At 40.2% G+C, this 18,966-nt stretch overlaps 1 pseudogene; it reads left to right on the top strand.

The window, feature by feature from the left end:
• The first annotated feature begins 17,448 nt into the window (after positions 1 to 17,448).
• Positions 17,449 to 18,138, top strand: LOC132492582 (grpE protein homolog 2, mitochondrial-like; annotated as a pseudogene).
• Positions 18,139 to 18,966: the final 828 nt, after the last annotated feature.

Below are 18,966 nucleotides of genomic sequence, written 5' to 3'. Positions count from 1 at the left end.
TTTGAAGTTGAAGGTTCACAAGCAAAGAAGCCTTTGAGACTTGTCCCAGGTGCTACACTGAGAATCTCCCTCCTTTCTCATAGCCCAGCCAGACCAGCGTGCAAGTGGGTAGCTAGCCCGAGAGTTGATCACTTGGTCCTTGAGGTCACTTGGCACAGTGTCAGTCAAAACTTTTGAGAGCAGCAATTGTGCGTCAGCCCAAATTTTCTGCAGATGGAGTTGTGGTTGGTAAATAGCTCACAACTTTCCAAAAGTAAAAGCTGGAAGCCATGAATTCCCCAAGAGATAGATGTGTTTGGGGAAAATAAAATGATGTGGAAAGGAAACTATGTGAAGTTCATTCTTTAAGCATTAGTGCATTTGAGTGATGATGAAATACCAACGGGACTAAGTAGACATGGATTTCTTCTTATTGGCTTACTGCCCCACTGTGACACAGGCCTTGCTCTTACCTAAACCTGTAAGCTACCCTTATAACTCTTTCCTTCCTGATGTTAGTTAATAAAATGAAGCTCAAGTGGATAGCAGAACGAATACCTTCTTTTCTGGGCATATTGCTTCTATTCCATTTTGCCTCTTGAAATCAGTTGTCTTGAATACAAAATATTAAAGATTGTCTTCCTAGACCATTCCTCCAAATCCTCTAGGACTTCTAGGGAAATCCTAGCTTTATCAACCAACTTTTTTCAAATTTCTTCTAGTCTTCTACTGAGCAGAAAGTTAGATTTTTATTATTGTAAATTTTGCACTAACCATACGTGTTTAAATATGTAACTCATATATCAACTTCCCAAACCAGGCCTGTCCAGGGGGCATGTGGAGGCCAGAGCAAAGGTCAGAGAAGGAGTTAGGAATATATTCATGGTGATGGCAAGGAGCCATTCTTCATCCTAACTCCTCTCTGGCAGGAACAAGGTGGTACCCCCCTACCATAAAGGAGTGGTGTCAGACCCAGCTTAAATAGAAGGTTTAAATAAGACTCAAAGTCTCATAACACAATATGAAAATGTCCAGGTTTCCTTTGGGGGAAAAAAATCACTTACTATGCTAAGAACCAGGAAGATCTCAAAATGAATGCAAAATGACACTGAGTAGATACCAACATTAAGATGACAGAGAGGGGCTTCCCTGGTGGTGCAGTGGTTGAGAGTCCGCCTGCTGATGCAGGGAACAAGGGTTCTTGCCCCGGTCCAGGAAGATCCCACATGCCACGGAGCGGCTGGGCCCGTGAGCTATGGCCACTGAGCCTGCGCGTCCGGAGCCTGTGCTCCGCAACGGGAGAGGCCACAATAGTGAGAGGCCCGCGTACCGCAAAACAAACAAACAAAGAAACAAACAAGATGACAGAGATATTAGGATTACTTGACAAAGATGTTAAAATAGCCATAATGAAAATGTTCCTATGAGCAATTATGCACTTGCTTAAAATAAAAAATTCCAGCAAAGAAATAAAAAGCCACAGTAAAGAAATACAAAGTAGAACAAATGAAAAATTTACAACTGAAAATTACATTAATTGATTTAAAAAACTCAACGGATGGGCTCAACAGCAGAATGGAGGGGACAGAGGAAAGAATAACAAACAATAGAACAATAACCAATCTGAACATTAAAGAGAAAATAGACTGGGGAAAAAAGAACAGAACCTCAAGGACCTGTGGGAATTAACAAAAGATCTAACATTCATGTCATTGAAATCCTAGAAGAGAGAAGAAGAGGGTGAGTCTGAAAAAGTACTCAAATAAATATAAATTAAAACTTTCCAAATTTGGAAAGAGACATAAACATATAGATTCAAGAAGTTCTACAAACCCCAAACACAACAAGCCCAAAGAAATGCTAGCCAAGACACATAATTAAACTCCTGAAAACAGAGAAAATATTGAAAGCAGCTCAAGAAAAATTACACCTTACCTATAGGGGAAAAACAAATTGACACTGAATTTCTTATCAGAAATCATGGAGGTAAGAAATAATTGGCACAATATCTTTCAGTTGCTAAAGTAACTGTCAATCCAGAAACCCATACCCAGTGAAAATATCCTTTAAGAATGAAGGTAAAAATCAAGAGACTGTTAGATGAAGGAAAACTAAGAAAATTTGTCACCAGCAAATCTACCCTAAAAGAATGTATAAAGACAGTTCTCTAAACAGAAAGGAGGTCAAACAGAAGTTTTAAAAGAAGGAAACTTGGAACATCAGGAAGAAAGAAATAACATGGTAATAAAAAAAATATGAATAAATACAGTAGGTTTTCCTTCATCATTTTAATTTTTTGAAGTGTGTTAGATAGTGAAGCAAAAATTATAATACTGCCTTGTGTGGTTCTAAATGGATCTAGAGGAAGTATTTAAGACAATTATATTTTAAATGGGGTAGAACTAAAAGAATGTAAAAGTAGGTAAGACTTCTATATTTCACTCAAATTGGTAAATGATGACACCAGTAGACTAGGATATGTATATATAATGTATCACCTAAAGCAACCACCAAAAAAAGCTATTCAAAGATACACTTAAGGGGGCTTCCCTGGTGGCGCAGTGGTTGGGAGTCTGCCTGCCGATGCAGGGGACGCGGGTTCGTGCCCCCGTCTGGGAGGGTCCCACGTGCCGCGGAGCGGCTGGGCCCGTGAGCCATGGCCGCTGGGCCTGCGGGTCCGGAGCCTGTGCTCCGCAACGGGAGAGGCCACAACAGTGAGAGGCCTGCATACCGCCAAAAAAAAAAAAAAAAAAAAAAAAAAAAAAAACAAAGATACACTTAAGGGACTTCCCTGGTGGCGCAGTGGTTAAGAATCTGCCTGCCAATGCAGGGAACATGGGTTCAAGCCCTGGTCCGGGAAGATCCCACATGCCGCAGAGCAACTAAGCCTGTGTGCCACAACTACTGAGCCTGCGCTCTAGAGCCTGCAAGCCACAACTACTGAGCCCACGTGCCACAACTATTGAAGCCCGTGCACCTAGAGCCTGTCCTTCGCAATAAGAGAAGCTCGTGCACTGCAACGAAGAGTAGCCCCCCCTCGCCACAACTAGAGAAAGCCTGCGCGCAGCAACGAAGACCCAACGCAGCCAAAAATAATAAATGAATAAATTTTAAAAAATAAAAAAACTTGAAAAATATTTAAATTAAAAAAAAAAAGATACACTTAAAACCACTATAGGGAAAATCAAAATTGAAGTCTAAAGCATGTTCAACTAACCCACAAGAACGCACAGAAAAATAAAAATCAGAACAGAAAACAAAAAATAAGATGGTACACTTAAACCCTAACACGTCAATATTTACATTTAAATGTAAATGGTCTAAACATACCAATTAAAAGTCAGAGATTTGCAGAATGGATTAAAAGGCATAACCTAGCCATATACTCTCTACAAGAAACTCATTTGAAACATAATCATGTAGGCAAGTTGAAAGTAAAATGATATCATGCAAACTTTAATGAATGGAAAACTGCTGTAATAACTGTATTAATATTAGGTAAAGTAGACTTCAGAGCAAAGAAGACTACCAGAGACATTATATCATGGGTCAACACACCAAAAAGATATAGCAGTCCTAAATGTGTATGTACCAAACAGAGCTGCAAAGCACGTGAAGTGAAAACAAGAGAGAAACTAGACACAGGCAAATCCACAACTATACCTGGAGATATCAATACCCCTCTTTCAACAACTTATAGAGAAACTAGGCAGAAAATCAGCAAGGATATAGAAAAATTCAACACCACCATCAACCAATAGGATCTTAATATTTAAAGAACACTCTACCCAACAACAGCAAAATACCTATTATTTTTAAGTGCCCCTGAATGTGTATAGAACCAAGATAGACCATAACCTGGGACATAAAACAAATTCAACAAATTTGAAAGAATTGAAATGTACAGAGTGCACTCTTTGACCACAAATGGAATCAAACTAGAAATAACAGAAAGATAACAACAACAAAAAATCTCCAAACATTTGGAAATTAATCAGCACACTTCTAAATAACCCATAGGTCAAAGAGGAAATCTCAAGCAAAATTTCAAAATATATTATATTGAATGAAAATGAAAATACAACCTATTAAAATGTATGGGTGTGGGAGAGCGAAGGTCATAACATGAAATGCATACGGTAGAAAACAGAAAAAGTTTCAAATCAATAATTTAATCTTCCACCTCAAGAACCAAGGAAAAAAATAAATGAACACAAAGCAAGCAGAAGAAAGAAAATAACAGTGAGAGCAAAAGAAATCAAACTGAAAACAGAAAAATAGAGAAAAATCAATGAAATAAAGAGTCAGTTCTTTGAAAAGATCAATAAAATTGATAAACCTCTAGCAAAACTGAAAGAGAAAAACAGAATGAAAGAGGCGATACAGATTACCAACATCAGGAATGAAACGGAATATCACAGACATCAAAAAGTAATAAGGGAGGGCCTCCCTGGTGGCGCAAGTGGTTGAGAGTCCGCCTGCTGATGCAGGGGATACGGGTTCGTGCCCCGGTCTGGGAGGATCCCATATGCCGCGGAGCGGCTGGGCCCGTGAGCCATGGCCGCTGAGCCTGCGCGTCCGGAGCCTGCGCGTCCGGAGCCTGTGCTCCGCGACGGGGGAGGCCACAACAGTGAGAGGCCCGCATACCGCAAAAGGAAAAAAAAAAAAAAAGTAATAAGGGAATATTGTCAACAATGCTGCACACGTAACACTGACATCTTGGATGAAATGGATCACTTCTTCAAAAAACACAAACCACCACAACTCTCCCTTTAGAAACAGTTAATTTGACTAGCTCTATAACTGTTAAGAAAACTGAATTTATAACTTAAAAATTCCCTCTAAGAAATTTCCAGGAATTCCCTGGCAGTCTGCTGGTTAGGACTCAGCTCTTTCACTGCCATGGCTGGGTTCAATCCCTTGTGGGGGAACTAAGATCACACAAGCCACACTACAGGGCCAAAAAAAAAAAATTTTTTTTTTTCAGCAAGAGATTGTTTCTCTGGACAATTCTATTATACGTTCAAAGAAGAATTATCCCAACACTATACAGTATTTTTGAGAAAAAGAAGAGGAATGAACACTTTCCAATTAATTTTATGAAGCTAGTATTACATTGATACAAAAATTAGACAAGGACAGCATACAGACCAATATCTTCATGAATATATGCCTTGTCTGCTTGGGCGGCCATAACAAAATACCATAGATTGGGTGGCTTAAATAATAAAATATTTACTTATCACAGTTCTGGAGGCTGAACTCAAAGATCAAGGGGCTAATCAATTTGGTTCCTGGTGAGGACTGTCTTCCTGGCTTGCAGACAGCTGCCTTCTTGATGTGTCCCTCATATGGCCTTTTCGTTTTTCTTTCTTTTTTTGGGGGGTGGGGCAGGGGGTGGGGGTATATGCAAATGGAGAGAGAGAAAGAAAGAGAGAGAGAGATCTCTTTTATTTCTTTTAAGGTCGCTAACACCATCATGAAGGCTCTAACTTCATGACCTAATGTAGCTAGTAATGCAACCCAAAGGCCCCACCTCCAAACATCAATACTATCACATTAGAGGTTAGGGCTTCAACACGAGTGTGTATGTGTGTGTGTGAGAGAGAGAGAGAGAGAGAGAGAGAGAGAGAGAGAGAGAGAGAGTGTGTGTGTGTGTGTGTGTGTGTGTGTGTGTGTGTGTGTGTGGTAGGGAGGTAACACAAACATTCAATCTATAACAATATAGATGTAGAATCCTTAACAAAACACTGGCAAATAGAAGTCAGCAATCTATACAAAGAATTTGTACCATAACTTAGTAGGGTTTATTCCAAGGATACAAAACTAGATTAATATTTGGGAATCCATCTAGTCCACCATATTTACACATTAAGAAAAAAGAAATCAGTCTAAAATATTAAGACTTTTTATATAGCTACAATAATCAAGATCATGCAGCACTGGTGAGGCGATAGACACATAGACAAATGGAAGAGAATAGAGAACCCAGAAATAGACCCACACAAATATAACCAACAGATTTTTGACAAACATGCAAAAGCAAATCAGTGGAGAAAATATAGCCCCTTCAACAAATGGTGCTGGAGCAATTGGACATCCTTAGGCAAGAAAATGAACCTCCAGCTTTAAGTCTCATACGTTGCACAAGTATTAACTCAAAATGAATCACAGACTTAAGTGTAAAATGTAAAACTATAAAATCTTTAGATAAAAATATGAGAAAATCTTAAGGGTTTAGGGTTAGACAAAGATTTCTTAGGATTGACACCAAAAGTTTGATCCATAAGGGAAGAAAACAGATAATTTAGATTTCTCAAAATTAAAAACTTTTGCTTTCAGAAAGACCCTGTTAAAAGCATGAAAAGACTGGGGGAAAATATTTGCAAACCACAGACTATTATCTAGAATAGAATTTGAAACAACAGTAATAAAGCAAACAATCCAATTAGATAATAGACAAAAGGAATGAAGAGATATTTCACCAAATAAGATGTATAGATGGAAAACACACACATGAAAAGATGCTCAACATCATTAGCCATTAGGGAAATGCAAATTAAAACCAGAATGAGATGCCATTCTATACCTATCAGAATGGCTAAAGTAAAAAGTGGTGACAACCCCAATGACTAGGGAAAACGTGGGGGAACTGAGTCACTCCTACATTGCTGATGGGAATGTAAAATGGTACAGCCACTCCGGAAGACAGTCTGGTCGTTTCTTAGAAATTAAACATGCAACTACCATACGACCCAGAAATGGCACTCCTGGGAACTTATCCCAGAGAAAGATAATTTAGCTTCACACAGAAACCTGTACATGAATATTTATAGCAGCTTTATTTGTAATAGCCCCCAAATGGAAACAACCTAGATGTCTTTCCTCATGGGTGAATTGTTAAACAAACTGTGATATATCCATACCATGAAATACTACTCAGCAGTAAAAGGAAGCAACTATTGATACATGTAACAAACTGGATGAATCCCTGAGGAATCATGCTGAGTGAAAAAACACCAACCCCCAAAGGTTACATACAGTATAATTTCATTTATACAACGTTCTCGAAATGACAGATTTACAGAAATGCAGAAAAGAGTTGTGATTGCCAGGGGTTACCAAGAGAGTGAGGGTGTTCTGTAGTGGGTGTGACCATAGAAGGGCGGCATGCGGGATCCTTGTTCTTTTTTTTTTTTTTTTTTTTTTTTTTTGCGGTACGCAGGCCTCTCACTGTTGTGGCCTCTCCCGTTGCAGAGCACAGGTTCCGGACGCGCAGGCTCAGCGGCCATGGCTCACGGGCCCAGCCGCTCCACGGCATGTGGGATCTTCCCGGACCGGGGCACGAACCCGTGTCCCCTGCATCGGCAGGCGGACTCTCAACCACTGCACCACCAGGGAAGCCCGGGATCCTTGTTTTGATGGAAATATTTTGTATCTTGACTGTATCAATGTCAATATCCTAGTTGTGATACTATAAATTTGTGGTAAGTTATCATTAGGTAAAACTGAGTAAAGAATGCAAGGGATCTGTTTATTTCTTACAACTGCATGTGAATCTACAATTATTTCAAAATAAATATTTTAACTAAAAATATCGATTTAATTTCTTGGGAACTTTTGATATTCAAAGGCAGTGCTTACATAACAGAAATATCAAGCAAGTTGCAAATATGAGTCTTTATATTTTCTAGTTAGTAAAGAAACTAAAAAAGGTGAAATTAATTTATAATTATGTACGTTAAACCAATATATCCAAAATATCTCAACATGTAATCAATGTACAAATTATTAGTGAGATATTTTACCTTCTGTCTCAGTCAACTCAGGCAAAATAGCAAAAATACCATAGACTGGGTACTTAAACAACAAACACTTACTTCTCACAGTTCTGGAGGTTGGGAAGTCCAAGATCAAGGTGCTGGCAGATCTGGTGTCTGGTGAGAGCCTGCTTCCCAGTTTGCAGATGACTGGCTTCTCACTGGTTTCTTCTCAAAAGACGGAGAGAGTGAGCTCTAGTCTCTTCTTATAAAGGCACTAATCCTATCATGGATTACCTACCTTCATGACTTCATCTGAACCTAATTACTCCCCCAAAGGCCCCACCTCCTAATAGCATCCCACTGGCTTCACTCACTCACGTTGAAGCTGGGAATAGAATCAATTCAACCTAAAGCATCTGTGCGGAGAATGAGGGAGGAGGCCTTCCCCGTGGGGAAATCATGGGAGATTGTTTTCAAAGATGGTGCGAACAATTCCTCTCACTCTCCTCTGCAGTGTGACTTTCCTGCTTTTTCCACCAAGAGGTGAAGTCTATTTCCTCTCCCCTTGAATCTGGGCTGGTCTTCAAGTTACTAGGTTAATCTAGGTCCTCTAAGAAGAAGTCAAGGCAAAACTAAATGTGCAAGTACTTTTATTAGGGGAAGCACCTGCGTGAAAGAATTGGGGAGAGAAAGTTGAGACCTGGAGGCAAGTCAGATCTTGAGAGAAGGAAAGAGGGAGAAAAGGTTGGGTAGAAGTGTCTAAGAAAAAGGTTCAGCAAAGTCATCGAGGAATCCTTTAGCCAAAGTTGGCCAAAAACGGAGTCCCATATCTCCCAGGAACAGGTCTGACTTAATATCCAGCCTGTGGCCTCTGCACAAACTCAGCAGTGAATTTCAAAGCACAGAGATGAGGCCCTGAGTCAATTACATTTCCTGTAGTGGGAGTTCTGTGACCAGTAAAATGCAGCAGAAGTGAAGTGATGGGATTTCCAAGCCTCGCCCTTCAAAGACCTTGTAGCTCCACCTTTATTCTCTTGGAATGCTGACCTGGACGAACGAACCAAGGTGCCCCAGCCAACATCAACCATAGATATGTGAGGGAGGCTGTCTCATGTCTGTCAGCCCAGCCAGTCCTCCAGCTGAATGCAACTGTGTGAGTGAACCCAAGCAAAGTCAGCAGAAAACTCACCCAACCAACCCACAGAATCCTGAGAATAGTCATTGCCATTTTAAACCACTAAGTTTTGGAGTGATTTCTTAGACATAAGTAGTTAATTGGAATAAAAATAACGGTGACCCAAACTCAGCACATGTCCGGTATGTCACTATATTACTTCTAAAAAAGAGCATCAGCAGAGTAAGAGGAGGTAATGCCTCATTTCTGATAGCAGCACTCAGGAACTTAAAGAAAAGCAAAGTCTCAGTCTCAAGAATTTAGGGATAAGCTACATCTATCATTCCTTTAATGGGTCTATACTAGATTTATCTGGAGCAGTTGTTCTCAATTTTGCATATAAATTGGGACCACCATTGAAAACACTGATGAAATTGGTTTGGGGTTTAGCCTGGGTATCAGTTTTTAAAAGCTCCTCAGGTGATTCTCAAGTGCAGCCAAAGTTGAGAGCCACTGACCTAAAGCCTTCCTTGACTTTTGAGCATTTTCCTAACTTCCCATATTTTGAGGGACCACGTGATGGCTGGTATGTGGACTGTGGTCCAGGAGACCTTGTTGGCATCTACTGGCCTGCTCCCTATCCCCTCTTTGCCACTCTGAGGCACTGCCTGGGCTTCTTCCTTAGTTCTCCCACTGTTACTGGGAACATAACACACCTTCCTCTCCTCATTATCCAAGGCTCTGCATGGACACAGGTGGCCATTGGTTTGAGTGTGAATCCACTTCAGATGGCATCAAAGACCAAGTTGCCTCTGTATGAGACTCTAGTGATCAGTCACACAATCAAATGAATATGACGCCCCCTCCATGGACACGACTAATGTTTGTGACCCTAGGCAAATCGCCTTACCTCTCTTGGCTTCAGTTTCCTCATTTCGAAAATAAAAGAGCTCCACCCTCTGTAATTCCATTAGTTTTCTATATTTATCCCCTGGTCTCTTTTATTTGACAATTGCTTTGGTTACTATGGTAGGAAAGGAACTAACATTAAAATACCAAGTTTGTTTAGTTGTGTAAGAAGAGCAGAGAACCAAAAGTCACTTTCGTTAAAGTTCTATAGGGATATTAAACATATTCCTGTCTGAATGTATTGTCAACCTTGGTTGACAACTGGCAATTTACAATGTTCGCTCAGTGTCAGGAGAAGACATATCCGACAGCAATCGTGTGGGAAATATGTCTGAAACACTTTGTTCTCAGAATCTCTCCACTATCAATTTGCAAACGACTTTTACCCTCCTGAAGCCGCAAAGGGTCTGTATTCTTATACCTGTTTGTATACACCAAAAACAGCCATCAAAACATGATCCCAGGGCTTCCCTGGTGGCGCAGTGATTGAGAGTCCGCCTGCCGATGCAGGGGACGCGGGTTCGTGCCCCGGTCCCGGAAGATCCCACATGCCACGGAGCGGCTGGGCCCGTGAGCCATGGCCGCTGGGCCTGCGCGTCCGGAGCCTGTGCTCCGCAAAGGGAGAGGCCACAAGAGTGAGAGGCCCGCGTACCGCAAAACAAAACAAAACAAAAACATAATCCCAGGGGACAAAGAGCGTGATGCCTGCTAAATCTGTCTACAGTGTTTTCAAGAAATCATGCTCACACGGAAACGTGCTAGGGAATACGGGATACAACCATAAGCGTGAATTGTCTCTGGAAATATTCATTATGCAAAATAAATGGTGTTGGGGGAGGGGTATTCAGTGATAACAAATACATCAAACTATTCTTAGCCCCCAAACCTCCCCACCCTGCTCCCCCCCACACCTCACTCCTCAAATCTTTGGCTTAGCAACTAGTGCTTGAATGAGCATTCTGTATTCAGCAGCCACTGGGTGGCTTGAAGTCTCCTCACTGGTGGATACTGGTTGACACTGGTTAAGCCTCTTTCCAGTCTTTCACTAGCATGAACTCTATTTAAAAAAAAAAAAAAAAAAAAAAAAAAGCTCCTGAGTTTCTGGGTTCACACCCTTTTTTTTTTCTGGCTCACCTTTCTCTTTTTCTCCCTCTCTCATTGAAAGCAAAACTGGATTACTGGCCAACAATGAGGGAATGAAAGAGAGTCGAGGCATATAGAGGAAGAAAGGAGCTTTTAAATGTCTGAAGATCTATAGACAGAGAAAGGGAATTGCTGGCATTGAAAAGTGTCAAGTGGTGTTTCTAAACTCTGGTAAAGAATTACAGTTAGAGTTTCTGGTGCATTTTAACAGTGTTTGGCGGTTGAAGTTCAAGGAAGAATGGTTTGAAACATAGTCCAAATAATCATTCTCAAGTTTACATAACAGGAAAAAAGGACCAGCTGACATCCATCTATGAAGTGCAATTGGAAATCTGCTTAAGGAGAGAGGAAGAGAGAGAGAACACTGCATTGCCAAATATGGGGAGATTTAAGACATTTTACATTCCGCCAAACAGTACCTCTTACATCCTGTTAATCCAAGTCTGTATTTTGCAGGAAGAAAAAGAGAACCAGCACATTTAAATGTACACTGTAGCGGAGTCCCTTCAGTGATTTCCAAAGAAGCTAATCTTTGAAACAGGGAAATCTTGAGAGTTTCCAATGTAGGCAGAGCCTGGACAAAGTGTCCAGCTCAAAAAGACCTTCAGAGCATAATTTTATCCAAACCGGGTGCCCAGAGCTATGAGCTCAGGCAGACACACAAGTCCACAAGCTGGCTTTCACATAGACAACTGCACTGAGTGTTGTAAAAAGCTGGCGGATGCAGAGGAGTTTCTGTCATTTTATCCCCCTACTCTCTAGGGAAGTGATTCCGCCATTCTGCCACCCACAAAGAGAGCATTGGATAGAGTAGTTATAGAAGACATGATAAATAACTGCTTCATCAAGACATTATTTCAGGATATTCCAGAAACCAGGAAGTGTCTGCCTGTTTTCAGTAAACAGTCTTTACCATATATACTATAACAACAACAAAACAAATAATTGAAGAATATACCAAAATTTTAAGCCCAAAGCTTTGGGATCAGGACCTGATAGATCTGGATTTAATTCCTAGATACACAACCTCCTAGGTAGCTATGTAACGCTGAGCAAATGATATAATCTCTTGGAGCCTGGGTTTCTTCTTCTGTACCATGGGATAATAATAATGTTTACCTAATAGTATTGTTTGGATAAATCATATAATGAATGGCCCTTTGTCGATATTAAATAAAAGTATTTGCGTTTCCTATTAACATTAGAAAGTGGAGTTATGAAACAGAACAGTGATGGTTCCTAGGTAATGGCTTCACTGACATATAATTTACAAGACAAAAAATTCACTGTTTAAAGTACACAATTCAGTGGTTTTTAGTGTATTTACAGCGTTGTGCAATCATCACCATAATCTAATTTCAGAACATTTCATAACCTCCAAAAGAAACCTGTACCTATTAGCTGTCACTCCCACCTTCCCTCTCTCCAGCCCCTGGCAAGCACTAATCTACTTTCTGTCTCCCTGGATTTGCCTATTCTGGACCTTTCATACAAATAAAGTTGTACAGTATGTGGTCTTTGGTTACTGGTGTTACAGCTTTTTCTTGATTAATTTTTACATGAATAGTAGCAAGTAGAAATAAAAAGATTTCTTTGTTAAATTATCTCATCAGTTGACTTTAAAAGGGTCCACGTAAGATCTGAGTAGAAGGGAATGATTAAATGCCATATTCTTTTTCAGCAAACATTAAGCAAATAAATCATGCAGTTTGATCACATTAACGCATAACAGCCTTTCCTGTTCATTTATTTTCTCTGGATCCGGTCCTCGGCATTTGGCTGTATCATGAAGAAACTCCTTCCAGCACTGAGAGTGTCCTTGACTTTAGCCAAGGCCCAACACATTTGTTGCCATAGCAAAGCCTACTGTGTACTGAGTGGCCCCCTTCACAAGGCTGGACAACACGACAAGAGTGCCTTATAGGGATGCGGGAGATTGGTTCCAGCCCTCACTCTGCCACCAAACCTCAGGTGTTAGAAGAATCAAAGGAGATGAATGAACCTGAAACAGCTTTGGAAAGTGTTTACATGTCAGTTAGGAATCTTGGGTCATAGGACTGAAATTGCTGGATCGTAAGGCAATTCTTTGTTTCACTTTTTGAGGAATCGCTAATCTGTCTTCCACAGAGGTTGCTCCATTTTACAGTCTACCAGCAAGGCATGAGGGTTCCAATTTCTCCACGTCCTTGCCAACACTTATATTCCCTTAAAAAATTATACCTAGCTTAGTAGATGTGAAGTGGTATCTCATTATGGTTTGATTTGCATTTTCCTAATGACTAATGATGTTGAGCATCTTTTCAAACTTTTGTTTATCTGCTTTGGAGAAATGTCTACTCAAGTCCTTTTCCCACTTAAAAATCCTAATTGGGTTATTTGCCATTTTGTGTTGACTTACAGGAGTTCTTTATATATTCTGGGTATTAGACACTTATCAGACATATGATTTGCAAACACTTTCTTCCACTCCATAGACTGCCTTTTTACTTCCTTAACAATTTCCTTTGATGCATAAAAATGTTTAAATTTGGTGAAATCTAAGTCATCCATTTTTTTCTTCTGTTGTTCTTGCTCTTTGGTATTATATCTAAAAGACCATTGCTTAATCCACAGTCATGAAGTGGTACACCTATGTTTTCTTCTAAAAATATTATAGTTTTAAGGTGCCTTGTTAGCGCAGTACGTAGGGCATCAGTCACATAAAAATATTATAGTTTTAGCTCTTACATTTAAGTCTTTGATTTTGACTTACATTTTGTATATGGCGTAAAGTAAGGTAGTTTTTACATTTTTTAATGGTTACATTTTAAATGGTCAAATAAAGGTAATATGACCTTGGTAATATGCTCACTTTTGTCCCTTGACTCATGAAGCCAAAATATTTACTATCCGGCCCTTTATAGAAAAGTTTGCCAGCCTCTGTGGCCAGATGCAGTCCTTGCAAATAGAGTGCTTAATAAATGTTTAACAAATAGATTCATTCAACAAATATTGAACTCTTCTACTGAGTGCAATTATGGGGTGGGGGAGGGGTTTCAAAGATGGAGTGAGAACTCGTTACATCCAAGCAGGAATGAATTATACCTGGCGTAGAAGAAGCCAAGTACTAGAGATTAAATATTCTTCTGGGCAAAGGTCAGTCCTAAATGGTGATGAAAGCTGAGATGTAAACTATTTCAAATTATTTTTGGAACGAGATGCATAACAATTTGGAAAGGCATATGCCATAATGAACACACGCACACACATACACACGCATACATTTCCTCTTCCACGGTAAAGTCGAAGGAAATTAACAGAGATAGTGAGTGAGTCACCAAAGGGGACTAGAATTACTGTCACATGAGGAGGAAAAACTTTTGTAATTTAGGGCAAGGCAAGTCCTTGGTTCATACCTTTTCTGTTAGTAGGAGATAGTCTTCACATGCAGTAAAATGCGTGTATTACTGCCTATCTGTGGAACCAAAATTTCAATGAAAATGCTCTTGCAGCAGAAATCTGTCTCCCTAATGACAGTCCTCTGGAGGAGGCCTAGCTGTTCCTTCACAAACGGGAAGGGAATACGTTGCACATTTCAGTCTCTCTTAATGGACAAAACCATAAACAAAGCAAAAAAACGAGAAAGAATCCACCTCTCTGCGACTCTATCCACCAGCGGTTCCTCGAAGTCTCCCATCAAGTCTTCAGGGCTTCCCTGGTGGCGCAGTGGTTAAGAATCCGCCTGCCCACGCAGGGGACACGGGTTCGAGCCCTAGTCCGGGAACGTCCCACATGCCGCCGAACAACTAAGCCCGTGCGCCACAACTACTGAGCCTGCACTCTAGGGCCCGCGAGCCACAGTTTCTGAAGCCCGCGGGCCCAGAGTCCGTGCTCCGCAACAAGAGAAGCCACCGCAATGAGAAGCCCGCGAACCGCTATGAAGAGTGGCCCCCGCTGCCGCAGCTAGGCAGAGCCCACGCGCAGCAGCAAAGACCCAACGCGGCCAAAAATAAATAAAATAAATAAATTTATAAAAACAAGAAATTCTTCAAACAGCATTATCAGTTAGGGGTTCAGTTGAACTATAAATAACATGAAATTCAATTAAACAGTGACTTAAACCAGAGGCTTCATTTTACCTGCATGAAAGAGGTACGGAGGTAGGCAGACGGGGGCTCCTCAAGGCTCTTGCCACGCAGTCATCCTTCGCCTGCGGTTTGAAGCTTCAGAGTCACCAGTAGCAGCTCCACCTCTACTTTCCTATCCCTGAACCGGGAAGAAAGAAGGCGAAGGACGAAATGTGCGTGCCAGGTGAATCCAAGCTGTTTTTTTAAAACCTTCCCCGAGGGAATTTCATTTCCTCTCATTGGCCAGAACTGTGTCACATGGCAACTTCTAACTTCAACAGAGATTGAAAATGTAGCTTTTTAGCTAGGTACAATTTTTTTTCCTGTTAGTCAGGAAAAAGAAGAAATGGATATTATGTCCTAAGAGTGTCTGCAACAAATAAACCTTTGCTTTGGATAAAGCCAGTATGCCAGGTGCCCGTCCTCTAGTTAATAGCTTAAATTGGTCCTTGTCACACTTTAACGTGCATATGAATCACCTGGGGATCTTGTTAAAATGCAAATTTTGATTCAATAGATCTGGGGAGGGGCCTGGGGCTTTTAATTTCTAAGAAAGCCTGCTGACCACACTTTTAATTGTAAGGCCTTAAATCACAGGATCTTCTCATCAATCAGAAAAGAAATCAACTGTTTTCCTGGTTTTGGTTTGTTTTAAATGTATGAGTTTAAAATTTAAATCGTATTTCCACTGCATACCTGCTAATATAATGAAATAAGAATTACCCAAATGACCTGTAGTGTTTTTGCCAATATTTTAAAACTATAATCAAATAATGAAGAACCTCAGATAAATTGAAGCTGTGGGATATTCTACAAATGACCTGAACTTGTCAAAAATTCAATAGCGTGAAAAACAACAAAAGGCAGGAGGATGGCTCTAGATTAGAGACTAAGAAGATAAAAACCAACGGCAGTGCATAAGCCTTGATTATATCTTAGATATTTTTTAAAAGCTATAATATATATATATATTTTAAAGCTATAAAGTATATTTTTGAGGCAACTGGGTAAAATTGAATGTGTATTGTACATTAAATTATATTATGGCATTGTTAAATTTCTTAGGTGTGATAATCATATAGGGTTTTTGTAGGAAAATGTCCTAATTCTCAGGCAACATTGGTTGAACTATTTAGGGGAGAAGTGCCATGATAACTGCAACTTATTTTCAAGTAGTTTAGCAAATATATATTTTGAGAGAATGAGAGAAGATAAAACAAACATGGGGGAAATGGGTGAATCTCAGTGAAGCATTTACAGGGGTTCATTATAGAACTCTTTCAAATTTTTTTCTACATTACAACAATTTCCAAATAGAAAGTAGGGAAAATTTTAGTCATATTAAAGTTATATAGCACATAGAGCTATAAATTAATTGGAAAAAAATTTTTGGAGTATAGTTGATTTACAATGTTGTGTTAGTTTCAGGTGTACAGCAAAGTGTATCAGTTATACATATACGTATATCCACTCTTTTTTTAGATTCTTTTCCCATATAGGCCATTACAGAGTATTGATAGAGTTCCCTGTGCTACACAGTAGGTCCTTATGAGTAGAAAATAATTTTCAGTTTTATTTATAAGTATCCTGAGTTAGGACTATGTCCAAGAACGGGAGGTAAACACTAGCATACTCATTAAGAAAATATTTGTAACAGAGAAAATATTCTCTATCCTAAAGAGCTCCCCTCTTTTGTGATCCTGAAGCCTGTGGTCCACATCTAAGTACTTTTAGGGTATGTTGTAAATATAGCAATAGACCTGTCTCCCTGCAGACCAGAAGTTCCTCAAGAAAGAGAATGAGTCTTACTCATTTCTATGATCCCAGCTGTAGACCCCAATAAACATCTGTGCAAGAAGGAAAGAAGGCATGAATTGACTGACAGCATTTGTCAGGGTAGTTTGGAAGATAGCCTTGCAGCCCAAGTCAGGATTTCAAATCAGAAATAACCCTGGACTTGGTTGTGTGTGTACCACTGGAGAAGAGCCTGTGCCTGGCTGGTTCAGCCCCTTATATGCGAGTTGGGTGGTCACTAAACCTGTCAGACATGTTTGCACAGGCAAGCAGGTCATTCGGAACTGGTTGCTTACAAGGCACTTAGTGACTTCAGGGTCCTAGGCGGTGCATGGCACACATAATGATTAAAGAGCCAAAGAAAATAAAGACAATGGCCAGAGGGAAACCATGTCACTCTTAAATAAATCATCCAAACAGAAACAAACAACATGAGGACTGAAGAGAAGCCTTTTAGTTTATGTAGTCATTTACCAGGATTCGTTTGCTCTCTAAATTCTACAGTGCCAGTGCTAGGATGACTGGCCTTATTAGCAATATACTTATTGTTTGTATTTCTTCGGGTTCAAGGATGTAATCTTGATACAAGTACAGATTTTTCTGACAAGTTGGCTTTTAATAATCAACTGACAGGTCAGCTGAGTTGGGGAACATGGCCACCAGGTCCCTGTGGGCTGTCCGGTCGTGGATGCAGCCTCTCCTGGCCTCGAGTGCTGCGTCAGATGGCAGGGGATGGCCGCATCCTTTCAGCACTGTCACCCAGAGGACCGCGGGTGAAGTCTGCAATTCTGAGGACCCTCCTGATGAACTTGGGCCCTCTCTTGCAGAACGAGCCTTAAAGCTAAAAGCTGTTAAACTGGAGAAGGAAGTATAGGGTTTCACAGTGAGATACCAGAGAGCTGTAACTGATGGTGAAAATATAAGAAGGCGAACCCAGAGATGTGTAGAAGATGCCAAGATATTTGGAATTCAGAGTTTCTGTAAGGATTTGGTGGAGGTGGCAGACATTTTGGAGAAGACTACAGAGTATATTTCTGAAGAAACAGAGCCTGGGGACCAGAAGCTCACTCTGGGGAAGATCTTCCGAGGCTTGTCATTTTTAGAAACAAAGCTGAAAAGTGTGTTTGCCAAACACGGCCTGGAGAAGCTGATACCCATTGGTGACAAATAAGACCCTCATGAGCATGAACTCATCTGTCATGTGCCAGGTGGTGTTGGGGTACAGCCTGGCACTGTGGCATCAGTAAGGCAGGATGGCTACAAGCTTCATGGCTGTGCCATTAGACTCGCCCAGGTGGAAGTGGTGGTAGGGTCTCAGAGAAGACTATGAATGGGCCCAGAGGAACTGAATGTTCCCCCAGACTGCGGTCACCTGTGATTCCTTTACTTATTAAACTAGGTTCGTATTGTACATGAGGTACTTCATGTGATCTGTCTTGGATTTAGTCATATTGGCTTTATTTCTAAGATACTCTGTTGATTTCATGTGACCTGTTTGGTCTCATCAGAAGTCTTGCCATTGGGCATTTGAACAATGTGACAAGTGTTCCTGTGGTCTTATGAAAATATGTTTAAGAAAATTATTTTTAAATTGGTTCTCTGATGACTTTCAATCCAAAATCTTTCTTAAAGGTGGAAATGAGTATAGGTTTATTTTTAACTAAATGTTCATTACCAATGATCCCTATAATAGAAATTGTATAGAATCTTGTATCTGTGGGAAAAGGAGATGGAAGGGATTGGTTTCACATTTGGGTACTTAAATTATAAAGCTTTATAGTTGTATGCATTTAAATCATTTGGGTTGATTTTTATGCACATAGATTTTCAGACTTCCCATTTTTATTTTATTTTTCTTTTAGCCATCTTTTGTCCTTGTAGTTCCTGCCAGATAGACTTCATATTCACACTCATTGTCCCTTTTCAAATCCCATTTACAAGGCAAGGCTTGGAAGGCAGGGATTAGCAAGAAATCAAGGTATCAGGTCCCTTTCAAGCAAGTATGGCCAAGAAACCTGTGCTTTCTTTGTTGAATTCTCTTCAGATTATGTTCAGCCTTCCTAGGTATATAATCATTTCAGGGAAATTGAAGCAGCACCAACAGCTAATGACCTAAATTTGTCTCTATAGGTAATTTACCCACGACTTCTCTTTCCAC

Source organism: Mesoplodon densirostris, chromosome 6 (assembly GCF_025265405.1).
Source record: "Mesoplodon densirostris isolate mMesDen1 chromosome 6, mMesDen1 primary haplotype, whole genome shotgun sequence".
Lineage (NCBI taxonomy): Eukaryota > Metazoa > Chordata > Mammalia > Artiodactyla > Ziphiidae > Mesoplodon > Mesoplodon densirostris.
The sequence above is the reverse complement of the archived record's forward strand: the minus strand, read 5'-3'. Positions and strand labels throughout refer to the sequence as shown.